Below are 12,149 nucleotides of genomic sequence, written 5' to 3'. Positions count from 1 at the left end.
GGGTCATCTTAGAGTGCTGGTCGCTACATATCTTATGTATATTTGTTTAATAAAGTATTAAATTTATTTTGTGATATAAAGTAATATTCCTTTTGCAGTACATGCAATAGTGTGAGAGTTGATTTGAATAAGTGCAGAAATTATCACTCAGAAAACTAGACTCCTTTCCTATTTCAAAATAAGGAACTCATTCCTCTAACTGACAGCCAGAACTAACTGTTTTATGCTGAGAAATGCTGAACTTCTGAATTGTTTATATAAACATTGGGAACAATACTTATAAATTGATGCTATATACACTCACATCACACACAAAATCAGTACAATGGAATTTTACTTTAAGTCTGCAGATCTTTAGAAATTATGAGTAAAAATGATCAGAAGGGGTTTTCAGAAATTGTGAAGAAATCCATCACCCTTTCCCATTTCTTATCCTCTTCTGCCTTTTGATGGATATTGTTTGTCAAGATGAAGAATTTTTAAATGATATCACATTTCAATATTTACTACTAATTACACACAAACAGCATAACAAATAAAATAATTATAAATGTTGATCATTGCTGTCAGTTTCACTTCAGGATTATGTATAGCTTGAAGGGCAGATTATTTTTTCCAGCACAGGGAAAGCTGTAGAACTTGCCAGTAGACACTCAGCTTTCTCCATTCAGTACCATAGAATATCAGGGTTGGAAGGGACCTCAGGAGGTCATCTAGTCCAACCCCCTGCTCAAAGAAGGACCAATTCCCAACTAAATCATCCCAGTCAGGGCTTTGTTAAGCCTGACCTTAAAAACCTCTAAGGAAGGAGATTCCACCACCTTCCTAGGCAACCCATTCCAGTGCTTCACCACCCTCCTAGTCAAATAGTTTTTCTTAATATCTAACCTAAACCTCCCCCACTGCAACTTGAAACCATTACTCCTTGTTCTGTCATCAGGTATCACTGAGAACAGTCTAGATCCATCCTCTTTGGAACTCCCTTTCAGGTAGTTGAAAGCAGCTATCAAATCCCCCCTCATTCTTCTCTTCTGCAGACTAAACAATCCCAGTTCTCTTAGCCTCTCCTCATAAGTCATGTGCTCCAGCCCCCTAATAATTTCTGTTGCCCTCCACTGGACTCTTTCCAATTTTTCCACATCCTTCTTGTGGTGTGGGGCCCAAAATTGGACACAGTACTCCAGGTGAGGCCTCACCAATGTCGAATAGAGGGGAATGATCACATCCCTCGATCTGCTGGCAATGCCCCTACTTATATAGCCCAAAATGCCGTTAGCCTTCTTGGCAACAAGGGCACACTGTTGACTCATATCCAGCTTCTCGTTCACTGTAACCCGTAGGTCCTTTTCTGCAGAACTGCTACCTAGCCATTCGGTCCCTAGTCTGTAGCAGTGCATGGAATTCTTCCGTCCTAAGTGCAGGACTCTGCACTTGTCCTTGTTGAACCTCATCAGATTCCTTTTGGCCCAATCCTCTAATTGTCTAGGTCCCTCTGTATCCTATCCCTCCCCTCCAGCGTATCTACCACTCCTCCCAGTTTAGTGTCATCTGCAAACTTGCTGAGAGTGCAGTCCACGCCATCCTCCAGATCATTAATGAAGATATTGAACAAAACCGATCCCAGAACCGACCCTTGGGGCACTCCGCTTGAAACTGGCTGCCAACTAGACATGGAGCCTTTGATCACTACCCGTTGAGCCCGACGATCTAGCCAGCTTTCTATCCACCTTATAGTTCACTCATCCAGCCCATACTTCTTTAACTTGCTGGCAAGAATACTGTGGGAGACTGTATCAAAAGCTTTGCTAAAGTCAAGGAATAAGACATCCACTGCTTTTCCCCTCATCCACAGACCCAGTTATCTCCTCATAGAAGGCCATTAGGTTAGTCAGGCATGACTTGCCCTTGGTGAATCCATGCTGACTGTTCCTGATCACTTTCCTCTCCTCTAAGTGCTTCAGAATTGATTCCTTGAGGACCTGCTCCATGATTTTTCCAGGGACTGAGGTGAGGCTGACTGGCCTGTAGTTCCCCGGATCCTCCTTCTTCTCTTTTTTAAAGATGGGCACTACATTAGCCTTTTTCCAGTCATCCGGGACTTCCCCCGATCGCCATGAGCTTTCAAAGATAATGGCCAATGGCTCTGCAATCACATCCGCCAACTCCTTTAGCACCCTCGGATGCAGCGCATCTGGCCCCATGGACTTGTGCTTGTCCAGTTTTTCTAAATAGTCCTGAATCACTTCTTTCTCCACAGAGGGCTGGTCACCTCCTCCCATGCTGTGCTGCCCAGTGCAGCAGTCTGGGAGCTGATCTTGTTTGTGAAGTCAAAGAGATTTCAAGTAACAAGCCCACCTGTAAACATGTCTAAAATATTACCTCTGTATTAACACAATAAATGGGAACTGAATTGTCAGAGTTCAGTCAGATACCCCTGCTGTATTAATATAGCTGTTTCTGTCTGTAGCTAGAGCAGACATCGTGCTAGTACTAATTACCAATCAACGCAGGATAATCCATCCATTGGTGCAGCCTCAGCTCTAGGGTTACCATCCGTCCGTATTTCCCCGGACATATCCGGATTTTGCATCTCTAAATAGCCGTCCGGGAGGAATTGGTAACATGGTTAAAATGTCCGGGGAGGTTTTCTCCCTCGCCTCCCTCCCTCCCTTCCATGCAGAGTGTGGCTGCTGATTGGGCGGCTAGGCCGATTGACCCACTCCCATTGGCCTCCAGCAGCCAGAGCCCTCCCCTGCTCCCCCCTCCCTCTCTCTGTAGTCCTGTGTAACACACAAACCGACCCACGTGGAGCCAGAATGGTAAGAGGAGTCGTGGGGGGGGGCAGTCAGGGAGCGGGGGAGTGTTGGATGGGTCCCCAGCCTCCACCTGCCATCCCCCCTCTGCGCATCCCCCCCTCCATGGGTCCCCCCTCCCTGTCTGCCTCTCCCTTGTCTGCTGTACTGCCAGAGCCAGCAGCAACTGCTGTCTGCTGCCCCCGGGTCCTAGCGTCCCCCATCCACTAATGGGAAGACAGGCTGCCCTTACCCTGCCCTTCCACCCTAGCCCTGAGCCTCTCCAACACCCCAAACCCCCCAGCCCCAGCCCTCATCCCCACACACCCTAATCCTCTGCTCCATCCCTGAGCCCCCTCCTGCATCATGAACCCCTCATCCCCAGACCCACAGCCCTCACCCCTGCATCCCCTCCTATCCCCAAACTCCCTCCCAATCCCCCTCCCCCTTCCCACACACCCCCTCCTGCCCTCAAACTTCCTCCCAAAGCCTGCACCCCCTCCCTTTGCACCGCCTCTCACCCCCAAACTCCATCCCAGAGCCTGCACCCCACACCCCCTCCTGCACACCCACCCCCTGCCCCAGCCCGGAGCCTGCACCCAGCACCCAAACTCTATCCCAGAACCTGCACCCCTCCTGCACCCTAATCCCCAGCCCAGGACCTGCACCCCAGACCTCCTTCCCCCACCCAACCCCCCTCCCAGAGCCTTAGGCAGGTGGGGTGGGGGGTTCTGGGCACCACCAAAATTTCTACAACCCTGCCACCCATGCGAGTGGATAAGGGTCAGGACAGTCAGGGGACAGGTAGGGTCCTGGGGGGGGGCAGTTAGGGTAGGGGGTTCTCAGCAGGGGGCAGTCAGGGGACAAGAAGCAGGGGGGGTTGGGGTTCTGAGGGGAGCAGTCAGGGGGTGGGAAGTGGGAGGGAGTGGATGGGGCGGGGCGGGGCTAGGGCGGGGCTTCCCCCCCCCCCCCGCCAGTGTCCTCTTTTTTGTTTGTGGAAATATGGTAACCCTAAATTAGCACAGTGCTTCCACCATGGCAGAACCTGCTTAGTCTCTGCCACAGTGTGTTTGGTACTTGGGGCTGCACAAATGCTAATTAACTGGTGCATTTCTTGTGAGTGTAAATCCTCCCTTTCTTTCAGTAAAAGGGCGTTAACACTCCATCTAGAAAAAAATTTCTGTTTTAAAATCTCCAGCCATTTTGCCATGGCCTGGAGATCTTAGGCAGAAGCAGGCACTGTTGTTAACTGTTTCAATGGCATTTTGGCCCTGGGAGGAGGAATTTACCCAAATATCCCAAATATCCCCCTTCCCAATCTCCAGAGGGGGCCCAAATGTTTCTTCTCCTGATGTTACTGCTGCTGTAAGATTTGAGAGTGCTGTTTTAACTCTCTGTACCCAACCTGTTTTTCAGTTTCTCTATCTGTTGCTTGCCTGGGCCCGATCCTGCTTTTTCCAATAGACAGTTTCTTTCCATGGGCACAAGCCTTGTTCCACTACCAATTTAGCAAGGAGGGTGGGCTTTCCAACTAGCCCCCACCCTTCCTGGTTCCATTCCTTAAACATTTTCTTTAAAATTGTGAAATTACCACAATATTACTTACAAAAAAAACAAACAAACATAAACCACACTACACTGCCCAAACTCCTATATCCTTCAGAGTTTGGTTTAACAGAACAAGATCTGCATCTTATGTTTTTAACCCACTCTGGGACAGAGGGAGAGAAGCTAAGCTTCCCTCTGTATTGCTCGGCCTGCTACCACCGAGGGTTCATACACCAATTATACAAATCCTTCCCCGGATCAGAGTTAGAAACACTAAGTTCTCCTCTTTAGCTCAGTCTTCCTACAGCTGAGGGTGTATGTACCTCTATAACACAATTTAAACCTAAGCTCCTATATCCTTCAGAGTTTGGTTAATCCTTCCCCGGATTAGAGTGAGAAACACTAAGTTCTCCTCTTTAGCTCAGTTATGAACACAATTTAAACCTAAACTCCTATATCCTTCAGAGTTTGGTTAATTAACTGAAAGTTTACACTCTTTTTCCTCTAGTGCCAGGCTTGCTAAAGCTGGCGGTGTGCACACCAGTTTTATAATAACTGTGGATTCTATGCTTGCTCCCCCTTTCGCATTCTCCACCAAAATGTTGTACTTAAAGTACTGCACAGGATCTTTTCAGGGGGAATAAGGCAAAACGCCACATTTATTAGTAATACATGTATTCACTAACACTGTATTATATGCATATAATATATTACACTTACACTCACACACACACAAACACACTCCGTCTTGTTGTTCCCAATTAGTTGCTCCCCTTAACTTCACTGGTGTGACAATGCGGTTCTGGCGGAACCCAACTGAGAGTGCCAACTCAGGACAAATTGCTTAAACAGGGCAGTTGCAGCCCAAGGCTGGGGTATTTTCCACCTCTAAGGCAAACCAAACCAGCCAGACTAAGGGAACTTCGGTCTCACCCCACTGGCTAACCGCAAGTCTCTCAAGCAATCTCCTTAGACACTCCAGTTTCCCAGTATAACCACCAGTGCCACTCGTACGGGGACAACTGGTTATGAAAACCAATACCCAAGTAAAAGAAAAAGGTTCTCCTGATCCCAAAGGACCAAGCCCCAGACCCAGGTCAATATACAAATCAGATCTTTCCCACAAATCACGCTGTTGCCAATCCTTTAGAATCTAAAATCTAAAGGTTTATTTATAAAAGGAAAAAGATAGAGATGAGAGTTAGAATTGGTTAAATGGAATCAATTACATACAGTAATGGCACAGTTCTTGGTTCAGGCTTGCAGCAGCGATGGAATAAACTGCAGGTTCAAATCAAGTCTCTGGAATACATCCCCCGCTGGGATGGGTCCTCAGTCCTTTGTTCAGAGCTTCAGTTTGTAGCAAAGTTCCTCCAGAGGTAAGAAGCAGGATTGAAGACAAGATGGAGATGAGGCATCCGCCTTATATAGTCTTTTCCAGGTGTCAGAATACCTCTTTGTTCTTACCATGGAAAATTACAGCAAAATGGAGTCTGGAGTCACATGGGCCAGTCCCTGCATACTTTGCTGAGTTACAAGGCGTATCTGCCTTCTCTCAATGGGTCCATTGTATAGCTGATGGTCCTTAATGGGCCATCAAGCAGGCTAGGCAGAGCTAATCTCAGCTTGTCTGGGATGTCACCCAGAAGCATAGCATAAGTTTGCCATACAGACAGTATAGAGCCAATATTCATAACTTCGACCACAAAACTGATACACACATATAGACAGCATAATCATAACCAGTAAACCATAACCTTGTCTTAGACACCCCATTTGATCCCCTTTATACAAGATTTGGGTGCCACTACAGGACCTTGGTTGCAACAATGATCTATGTGGTCCCAGATTATATCAATAACGTCACAACTGGCCAGGTGAGTTAGATGGGGGAGGGGGTGGAGCCGGGCTTCTGCCGATCCGGATCGATGCTCCCATGTTGACAAGACGAGACCCGGGGTCCTCTGCAAGACACCTCACTTTTATAGGTTTCAGAGTAGCAGCCGTGTTAGTCTGTATCCGCAAAAAGAAGAACAGGAGTACTTGTGGCACCTTAGAGACTAACAAATTTATTAGAGCATAAGCTTTCGTGGACTACAGCCCACTTCTTCGGATGCATCTGAAGAAGTGGGCTGTAGTCCACGAAAGCTTATGCTCTAATAAATTTGTTAGTCTCTAAGGTGCCACAAGTACTCCTGTTCTTCTTCTCATTTTATAGCAGCTTCCCTCTTATGCAAATCTATACCAGATTCAAACTCTGTGTCTGTGTCCATTGGTCCTTTGTGCTGCTTTCTTTTGAGTGTTGTCCCAATGCTGCAAAGAGGGTGTTTCCAAAAGAAGGTGCTTGCTTCTAACCCCCGAGGTCTTTGGGTATGTCTGCTTGTCTTTAATGAGCCCACTTGACATGTTTTATTGTCCTTGGGTCTGGCTCCCAGCCCCTCTCCAACAGTTGAGGCTGTCTAGAGGTGCTGCCTTCCATGCCTTCCTCATCCACACCTCATTCATTCAACAGGGCAATTGATTAAGAGTGGGGGGGAGAGCTCTTGTTCTACTGCTAGCAAAAAGAAATTTTTCTTCTATCTTATTCTATCCTTAGGGGCTATAATATTATACCAAGGGCAATGCAAAGTTTCTAAATGAGGCTTTGATACAAAGTCCCATGAAAACAGAGGTCACACGTGGGTAGACCCACCACAAGGTTATATGAAGAGGCACAATGTAAAGTCATATGAAAATTATCAGAGATTTATATACAGGACTCTAGCCACATGCAGGAGACCCAATGTCATTTATTTTCATTAAATATGTAGACGAAATAATGAAATAAATAAAATTTCAAGCCGAACGTGTATTAATTCTAATGAACAATGCCACATTATGCAGTATTCATTTTTGAAAGTTTATAATAAGCGATGCTCTGGGGGGAGGGGCGGAGGAGGGGGGGCGCAAGGTGGAAGTTTCGCCTAGGGCACAAAATATCCTTGCACCGGCCCTGGGGGCATGTCCACGTTCCTATGAAGAAGTGGCAAAGTAAGTAATGAATTTACACGGGCCAGGCTCCTGACCAGTGCAAGGCAGCATAATTCTGGGGTGTAAGGCAGGGGAGCTGGGGGGAATTGGCTGGAACCTCCCTATTGACGGTCCATGAGTGGCTGGGAGATCATTCATGTAACACTGCTGGGTGTGTCCCTGCCTGTGAATGGCTATGTATGTGCAGTGTCTGTCAAGGCTAGTAGCTTGACACCAGCATCACAGGGTGAAAGGCAGCCCCGGTTGGTGGGTTTGGAGGGCTCAGTGGTCCCATAGTCCAGGTTGTGCTGTGGGGACCCGTCACACCCACCTCCTCCTCTCAGGTAACCCCTCAACCTCTCTTCCCTCCCCTGTCACCCATTCCCATGTATTCCCATCTGTATAATCCCCCATCCCTCGATGCAGAACTAAACCCCTCTTCCCCATGCCGCCTACTCCTCTGCCCCCAACACCCCTCTTCATCCCAGCCAGCCGGCAGACGTGTATTTTTTTTCTTACATTCAACTCAATTCATTTCACCTCTATGTTTTCATAATGATCTGACGGTGGTGAATATGGGGGTTCCAGGATGCTGCTTTGATGTACTGAGGCCTTACCTTCAACTCAATGCATTTCACCGCTCTGTCTGTAACACAATAATGTTTCAATGCTGCATCTGATCAATTCCAACACTTCAGCAAATGTTCTAGGCATCAACAGGCAGAACTGCCCTGATTGTGTCAGAAATCTGGAAGCAGGAAATGGGAGACACTTGGGGCCCCTGGTACTGGGTGGGGTGGGCAAATGGGGGCCCTTGATGAAAGAGTTGGGGGTAACTGAACCTTTAATCCCCTCTGTGGTCTATTGAGAAGCCACCTACAACAATGGGAGCGACAATCATTCCTGGTGGGGAAGCTCCTGCGCCAGCCAGTTTTGTGCTGGTGAACAGGGCAGGGATTTTGCAGGAGGCCTCCACATGCGCTGTTTACACCGGTTGGTGAAAGTCTCCCTCTAACTCCTCCCAGCTGCGAGTGATACAGACTCAGCAGAAATTCTGCCCAAGTTCAAAATCGAGGCAAACTGGGCAGGTGAGAGTCTCCTAGACATGGAGCGGGGGTGGGGCAGGGGGCTGCAGCAGCCAGGGCCCTGGGAGAGGAGCAGGGAGGGGAAATTCAGTCTCATTCATTCATTTCACAACAATGGGCCTCACCTCATGGAACTAGCTACAGGCAGAACAGCCAAAAGCCCTGAGCCCTGGCACTTTAGGGCCTGTACACAATTGATTCTGCTTCCCCCAGGATCTCTCCTTAGACTCTCTCCTGTTGCACTGTGTGTTCCAGTGTGACTCACTAGGGGCTCTCACTTAGGGGGCTTGGCCAGGGCCGGCTCCAAGCACCCGCTTAACAAGCGGGTGCTTGGGGCGGCCAAGGGAGAGGGGCGGCACCTGCGGCAATTCGGGGGCGACAGGTCGCTCACTCCCTCTAGGAGCGATCGCAGCTTTTTTTTTTTTTTTTTGCTTGAGGTGGCAGAAATGCTGGAGCCGGCCCTGGGCTTGGCCCTGCAGAGAATTGCCACCAGCAGGGGCAGCTCCTCCTTGGGGGAGGGTGGAGTGAGGTCCCAGCAGGAATGTAACTGCTGTGCAGTGCAGCTGACACACTGTAGGGGGCAGCACCGCCTGCTGCCACTGGGGAATCCTGGAGGCTGCAATACACCAGGCTGCTACCGATGCCTGTGCCTCACTCAGGCTGCAGGCAGCACCGGGAGAGGCCCAGAGCAGGGCACAGAGGTGGCTGTGGGGCTGTTTCAGCTCATACGCACTGAGAGGTCTCGGGGGGCTTGGTGATGTAGGGCTCCCAGAGGCAACCTGGAATAATGGGGAGCCCAGCGCTGGCCCTGGGGGGATGGTTCCCCAGCCCCACAGATCTCACTGCCGGGATGTTTCCCCTGAGACTCAGCCCCACTTTCCTCTTTGTTAATTGCTCCCCATCCCCCTACTGCTTTTGCCCCTCATTTTTTTATGTTCAAAAACAGAACCAGAAACAATAGGGCCCCCTCAGATGGTGGCCACAGAAAATACTGACCTTAGGACCAGTTCTCCATACACATCTCACACTGCCCATAAGACCTCCTGTTCTCGGTCCAATCTCTGAGCACAGTCCTGCATGTCTGGATGGGTCCCTGCACAGCTGGGATGTGCAAATCCCCTCATGCAGCCCCCTCCCCCCCACCAGCTAGGATGGGGGACTGTGGAAAGTCTGGAGGATGAAGCCACATTAGCATTGGCCTCCCCCCTCCTCAGACGCAGTGGGTGGGGACAGAAATGAGGACACCCCAGGAGGGGGGTGTCTAGCGGGACCTGGGATTATTCTGGGAGTGACCAAAATAAAGGCCCACCAGGGCTGATGGGAACTTGGCCCCAGGGAGGGTGTTGTAGGGCCCTGAATGGCAGCAGGGGCCACGTTTCTCTGGGTCTCTGTCTCTGGTTTGTTTGTTTCCCCAGCTGCCCCCACCAGAGGGCTCTGGCTATTGCTCAGGGAGGGGAGGCTGCTCGCTCCTGTCCCTGGACAGATGCTGCTGCAGCCGCCATTGTGAACCAGGAGCCCAGGCCGAGCCGCTGCTGCTCCCACAGAATTGAGTATTCCCCTTTTATTATTGAATATTCATATTAAATCTTCTGAATTATGATGCTTTTTTCCATAATCCAATACTGATACTAGAATTCCCTCCGATTTCCTGCCTGTCCCTGTAATTCTCAATAAGGCTGTGACTGGGCCATGGGGATTTTTAGTATATTTCACTGCAGAAGTGTGGGAAAAACACAAGGAGTCATGGAAAGGTCACTTGGCGAGACCTGATCTGGTTTTAGCCCCAGACAGAGCAGCATGAGGGGTCACTCTCCACCCAATGGGGGCTGCTCTGTGTGTGACTGGGGCCCTCCTCCCCTCAGGCAGCACCCAGAGTGGTCACAAATCTAAATTTAATTTCCCACCATCATCACCATCTAGGGTGACCAGACAGCAAATGAGAAATATCGGGACAGGGGGTGGGGGGTAATAAGAGCCCATATAAGAAAAAGACCCCAAAATCGGTACTGTCCCTATAAAATCGGGACATCTGGTCACCCTACCACCACCCAGCCCTGCCACTGACACGGGCAGCAGGGTGCCCTGGATGATGCTGCATTAACAGGGCAGGGTGGGGGATGGAGCCAGAAGATCCCGTGGCACTTGGGGGTGGGGGGCAGCAGCAGAGGAGGGGCAGGTGATTGACTGTTGGGGGTTGGGGGCTGGGTTTGGTTAATTATAAATAATTTGCGGGAACGGAGCACAGTCTGCAGAGGACATTACATCAATATTTAATGAGTAGTTGGGAGTTAAAAGGTCCAGTCGACTGGCCTGTTAGCAGCCAGGCAGCACCGTCCGCCACGTTTTGTTCCATTCAATCCTTACAGCCCCTCATCCCCGCAGGGTCCCAGCATTGTCTAGCCGGGCACCAGCCACACATCTCGCATTCGTCCCCTGGGATTCTCTCCTGCTCCCTTCTCTCCCCAGGGGCAGGGATTTTCACTCTGTGTATCTGTTGGTGGATGTGGTGCCTGCCGTGCTCTGTGCACTGGTGACTGGAGGCAGGTCTGACACATCCCCTGGCACTGGGAACCCAGCGTGGGGATGTTCAGGGGCGTTCTCAGCTCCTGCGGGAGTTTGTCCCATAGCCTGGGAGCGGCTCCTCGCCAGGCTGGCTGATCCCGATCAGCAGCTCTGTGAGTGCAGTGACCCCACTCCCGCTCCATGGCTTTGACTCCATCCTGGGCTTCCCCTCAACAGCACCTTCCCAGCACATGTCCCTGGTCTGGACTGACCTTTCTGCTGCTGGTCTCCCTCTGGGGCCATGGGAAATGGCAGGGGAGGGGCCAGCACAACCAGCTCTGTCCCTGCATGGTCCCGATTCCCAATTCTGCTCATTGTCAGGCAGCCAGGCCAGAAATTAAAGCCAGGAAAACAAGAATAAAGTAACATGGATCCCAATGACATCTCTATTGGGTCTGTGAAATGATGGGGTTAATGTCACACCCAGCAGCAGCATCTCAGCACACAAGGGGGATACACAGAGAGAAACACAAAGGAAGTCAATGTTTGTGAGGATCTCATGACTCCCATAGTGTGTGTGGGATGCTAAATCAGCCGTGTTACTAGGTGTGTGCGATGAAGCCCTTTTAACACTGCAAAGCCAAGCTGCTTCCAGCCTCCCCTGTCTGACCTGAGCATAACACTTGCCCAGCTCAGGTTCACCAGTTCCCTTGCCACAGATGGCACTGAGGGCGGGTGCTGCTGGGTACAGAGCAGAGCAAGGAGGGGTCAGGGGTTCTGGTTGTACAGGAAGGTGCCCAGGTGAAGGACGTGGAGTTGGGGAGAAGCCGTGTGGTCAGGTGAAGGACGTGGAGTTGGGGAGAAGCCGTGTGGTCAGGTGAACACGTGGCGAGAACGGGAGACAAGCTGCCTGGGCTCCTTCCTGTGAGCGGGTCCCATTTACCCAGCCTGGGCCCATCACTCACACAGCCCTGGGGCAGGGGTCTCACTCCCCTTCCCCTGCCCAGCTACCAAATCCCCTTCCCCAGCTCACCTCACCCTTCCATCTTACTGGGACCAGCTCCCCAACACGGCTGAGTCTGCAGCGTGGAGCAGCCCATACAGCAGGGCCCCGGCACTCTCACTCCTGCCTCCGCGCTGGCCCCTGTGGCTGTTTCACTCCCCTCCTTGGGCAGAGACTCCCCCAGGGCAGGAAATGCCGGAGGTTCCCATC

Source organism: Malaclemys terrapin, chromosome 13 (genome assembly GCF_027887155.1).
Source record: "Malaclemys terrapin pileata isolate rMalTer1 chromosome 13, rMalTer1.hap1, whole genome shotgun sequence".
Taxonomy (NCBI): domain Eukaryota; kingdom Metazoa; phylum Chordata; order Testudines; family Emydidae; genus Malaclemys; species Malaclemys terrapin.
This window is presented reverse-complemented; position numbering follows the sequence as displayed.